The sequence below is a fragment of the Corapipo altera genome, unplaced genomic scaffold (genome assembly GCF_003945725.1).
Source record: "Corapipo altera isolate COAL_440 unplaced genomic scaffold, ASM394572v1 59658, whole genome shotgun sequence".
NCBI classification, from domain to species: Eukaryota; Metazoa; Chordata; class Aves; order Passeriformes; family Pipridae; genus Corapipo; species Corapipo altera.
Window position 1 is genome coordinate 1 of NW_020886246.1, and position 4931 is coordinate 4931.

The 4931-nt window shown below is 47.2% G+C and overlaps 1 long non-coding RNA gene across 3 annotated transcripts; it reads left to right on the forward strand.

Annotated features, from left to right (window-relative positions):
* The first annotated feature begins 1508 nt into the window (after positions 1-1508).
* Positions 1509-4819, forward strand: LOC113941098. 3 transcript variants are annotated; one of them, XR_003525601.1, is made up of 4 exons: positions 1514-1535; positions 3672-3866; positions 4447-4519; positions 4713-4819. It is a non-coding gene; the product is annotated as an uncharacterized LOC113941098 (long non-coding RNA). The 3 variants fall into 3 exon arrangements; XR_003525602.1 differs by lacking the exon at positions 1514-1535 and adding an exon at positions 3356-3477; XR_003525600.1 differs by lacking the exon at positions 3672-3866 and having other exon boundaries at positions 1509-1535.
* Positions 4820-4931: the final 112 nt, after the last annotated feature.

Below are 4931 nucleotides of genomic sequence, written 5' to 3' on the forward strand. Positions count from 1 at the left end.
GTTTCCTGCCAAAGAACTGCCGAGGATGCCCCACCACCTACACCTCAAAGCCAAAGCTTCCAGAATTTTTTTCCTGGTGGAAAGCGCTCCTGTTCCTTTTTTCAGCCCTGCACTACAAAGGCCTGTCCCACCTCCTGGAAAATTGAATGTAAATGAAGATTCCTGCCAGACAAAAGGTGCCACCACAGAAAGGTCTTCCTGCCCAAGAAGTACCCAGGCTGCCCCAACAACTGCACCTCAAAGCCAAAGGTTCCAGGCTTTTTTTCCTGGTGGAAAGAACTGCTTTTCCCTTTTTTCAGCCCTGCGCAGCAATGGCCTGTCCCACCTCCTGGAAAATTGAATGAAAATGGACATTTCTACCAGACAACAGGTTCCAGCACGGAAGACTCTTCCTGCCCAAGAAGTGCCCAGACTACACAAACAACTGCACCTTAAAGTCAAAGCTTCCAGACTTTTTTTCCTGGTAGAAAGAGCTGCTGTTCCCTTTTTTCCAGCCCTGCTCTACAGTGACCTGTCCCACCTCCTGGAAAATTTACTCCAAAGGAAGATTCCTGCCAGACAAAAGGTGCCACAACAAAAACCTCTTGCTGCCCAAGAAGTTTCCAGGCTGCCCCACCAACTACACTTCAAACCCAAAGCTTCCAGACTTTTTTTCCTGGTGGAAAGCGCTCCTGTTCCCTTTTTTCAGCCCTGCGCCACAAAGGCCTGTCCCATTTCCTGGAAAACTGAATGTAAATGAACATTCCTGCCAGAGAAAAGGTGCCACCACAGAAAGGTCTTGCTGCCCAAAAAGTGCCCAGGCTGCCCCATCAACTGCACGTCCAAACCCAAGTTTCCAGACTTTTTTTCCTGGTGGAAAGATCTGCTGTTCCCTTTTTCCAGCCCTGCTCTACAATGGCCTGTCCCACCTCCTGGAAAATTGATTGTAAATGAAGATTCCTGCCAGACAAAAGGTGCCACCACAGAAAGGTCTTGCTGCCCAAGAAGTACCCTGACTGCCCCAACAACTGCACCTAAAAGCCAAAGCTTCCAGGCTTTTTTTTCTGGTGGAAAGAACTGCTTTTCCCTTTTTTCAGGCCTGCGCTGCAATGGCCTGTCCCACCTCCTGGAAAATTGAATGAAAATGGACATTTCTACCAGACAACTGGTTCCACCACAGAAGACTCTTCCAGCCCAAGAAGTGCCCAGACTAAACAAACAACTGCACCTCAAAGTCAAAGCTTCCAGACTTTTTTTCCTGATAGAAAGAGCTGCTGTTCGCTTTTTTCCAGCCCTGCTCTACAGTGGCCTGTCCCACCTCCTGGAAAATTTACTCCAAATAAAGATTCCTGCCAGACAAAAGGTGCCACCATAAAAACTTCTTTCTGCCCAAAAAGTTCCGAGGCTCCCTCACCACCTACACCTCAAAGCCAAAGCTTCCAGACTTTTTTTCTTATTGGAAAGAACTGCTGTTCCCTTTTTTCAGACCTGTGCTGCAATGGCCTATCTCACGTTCTGAAAAATTTACTCCATAGAAGATTCCTGCCAGATAAAAGGTTTCACCACAGAAAACTCTTCCTCCCCAAAAAGTGCCCAGGCTGCCTCAACAACTACACCTCTATTTTAAAGCTTCCAGACTATTTTTCCTGGTGGAAAGCGCTCCTGTTCCTTTTTTTCACCCCTGCGCTACAAAGGCCTGTCCCACCTCCTGGAAAATTGAATCCCACTGAAGATTCCTGCCAGACAAAAGGTGCCACCACAAAAACCTCTTGCTGCCCAAAAAGTGCCCAGGCTGCCCCACCAACTGCACCTCAAAGCCAAAGCTTCCAGCCTTTTTTTCCTGGTGGAAAGAGCTGCTCTTCAATTTTTTAAAGCGTGAATTGCAATGGCCAGTCCAAACCCCTTGAAAATTTACTCCATTTGAAGATTCCTGTCAGACAAAAGGCACCACCACAGAAAGCTGTTCCCTGCCCAAGAAGTGCCCAGACTGCCGCACCAACTACACCTAAAAACCAAAGTTTCCAGACTTTTTGTCCTGGTGGAGAGAACTGCTGTTCCCTTTTTTCAGCCCTGCTGCAATGGTCTGTCCTACGTCCTGGAAAATGGAATCCATCTGAAGATTCCTGCCAGACAAAACGTGCCACCACAGAAAGCTCTTTACTGTCCAAGAAATCCCCAGGCTGCCCCAACAACTGCACCTCAAATCCAAAGCTTCCAGACTTTTTTCCTGGTGGAAAGAGCTTCTGTTCAAGTTTTTCAGCCCTGCACTACAAAGGCCTGTCCCACATCCTGGAAAATTTAATGTAATTGAAGATTACTGCAAGAAAAAAGGTGCCACCACAGAAAACTCTTCCTGCCCAAGAAGTGCCCAGGCTACACAAACAACTGCACCTCAAAGTCAAAGCTTCCAGACTTTTTTTCCTAGTAGAAAGAGCTGCTGTTCCCTTTTTTCCAGCCCTACTCTACAATGGCCTGTCCCACCTCCTTGAAAATTGAATCCAACTGAAGGTTCCTGCCAGACAAAATGTGCCACCACAGAAAGGTCTTGCTACCCAAGAAGTGCCCAGGCTGCCCCACCAATAGCACATAAAACCCAAAGGATCCAGACTTTTTTTCCTGGTGGAAAGAGCTGCTGTTCAATTATTTAAAGTGTGAACTGCAATGGCCAGTCCAAACACCTTGAAAATTTACTCCAAATGAAGATTCCTGGCAGACAAAAGGTGCCACCTCAGATAGCTGTTTGCTGCCCAAGAAGTGCCCAGGCTGCTCCACCAACTACACCTCAAAGCCAAAGCTTCCAGACTTTTTTTCCTGGTGGAAAGCGCTCCTGTTCCTTTTTTTCGACCCTGCTCTACAAAGGCCTGTCCCACCTCCTGGAAAATTGAATGTAAATGAAGATTCCTGCCCGTCAACAGGTTCCACCACAGAAGACTCTTCCTGCCCAAGAAGTGCCCAGACTACACAAACAACTGCACCTCAAAGTCAAAGCTTCCAGACTTTTTTTCCTGGTAGAAAGAGCTGCTGTTCCCTTTTTTCCAGCCCTACTCTACAATGGCCTGTCCCACCTCCTTGAAAATTGAATCCAACTGAAGGTTCCTGCCAGACAAAATGTGCCACCACAGAAAGGTCTTGCTGCCCAAGAAGTGCCCAGTCTACCCCAACAACTGCATATCAAAACCAAAGGATCCAGACTTTTTTTCCTGGTGGAAAGAGCTGCTATTCAATTTTTTAAAGCGTGAACTGCAAGGACCAGTCCAAACCCCTTGAAAATTTACTCCAATTGAAGATTCCTACCAGACAAAAGGTGCCACCTCAGAAAACTGTTTCCTGCCAAAGAACTGCCGAGGATGCCCCACCACCTACACCTCATAGCCAAAGCTTCCAGACTTTTTTTCCTGGTGGAAAGCGCTCCTGTTCCTTTTTTCAGCCCTGCACTACAAAGACCTGTCCCACCTCTTGGAAAATTGAATCCAAATGAAGATTCCTGCCAGACAAAAGGTGCCACCATAAAAGCTTCTCACTACCCAAGAAGTGCCCAGGATGCTCCACCCACTACACCACAAACCCAAAGCTTCCAGACTTTTTTTTTTTTTGGAAAGAACTGCTGTTCCCTTTTTTCAACCCTGCTCTGCAATGGCCTGTCCCACCTCCTGGAAACTTGAATGTAATCAAAGATTCCTGCCAGACAAAAGGTGCCACCACAGAAAGGTCTTGCTGCTCAAGAAGTGCCCAGGCTGCCCCAACAACTGCACATCAAAGCCAAAGGATCCAGACTTTTTTTCCTGGTAGAAAGAGCTACTGTTCCCTTTTCTCCAACCCTGCTCCACAATGGCCTGTACCACCTCTTGGAAAATTGAATCCAACTGAAGATTTCTGCCAGACAAAAGGTGCCACCATAAAAACTTCTCACTACCCAAGAAGTGCCCAGACTGCTCCAGCTTCTACACCACAAACCCAAAGGTTTCAGACTTTTTTTCCCGGTGGAAAGAGCTGCTGTTCTATTTTTTAAAGCCTGAACTGCAAGGGCCAGTCCAAACCCCTTGAAAATTTACTCCAAATGAAGATTCCTACCAGAGAAAAGGTGCCACCTCAGAAAACTGTTTCCTCCCAAGAAGTGCCCATGCTGCCCCACCACCTGCACCTCAAAGCCAAAGCTTCAAGACTTTTTTTCTTTTTGGAAAGAGCAACTTTTCCCTTTTTTCAGCCCTGCGCTGCAATGGCCTGTCCAACGTCCTGAAAAATTTACTCCGTATGAAGATTCCTGCAGACTGAAGGTGCCACCAAAAAACCTCTTACTGCCCAAGAAGTGCCCAGGCTGCCCCACCAACTACACCTCAAAGCCAAAGCTTCCAGACTTTTTTTCCTGGTGGAAAGCACTTCTGTTCTTTTTTTTTGGCCCTGCGCTACAAAGACCTGTCCCACCTCCTGGAAAATTGAATGTAAATGAAGATTCCTGCCAGACAAAAGGTGCCACCACAGAAAGGTCTTCCTGCCCAAGAAGTACCCAGGCTGCCCCAACAACTGCACCTCAAAGCCAAAGGTTCCAGGCTTTTTTTCCTAGGTGAAAGAGCTACTGTTCCATTTTTTCAGCCCTGCGCAGCAATGGCCTGTCCCACCTCCTGGAAAATTGAATGAAAATGGACATTTCTACCAGACAACAGGTTCCACCACAGAAGACTCTTCCTGCCAAGAAGTGCCCAGACTACACAAACAACTGAACCTCAAAGTCAAAGCTTCCAGACTTTTTTTCCTGGTAGAAAGAGCTGCTGTTCCCTTTTTGCAGCCCTGCGCTGCAATTGCCTGTCTCACGTCATGAAAAATTTTCTACATATGAAGATTCCTGCCAGACAAAAGGTGCCACCACAAAAACCTCTTTCTGCCCAAGAAGTTCCCAGGCTGCCCCAACAACTACACCTCAAAGCCAAAGCTTCCAGACTTTTTTTCCTGGTGGA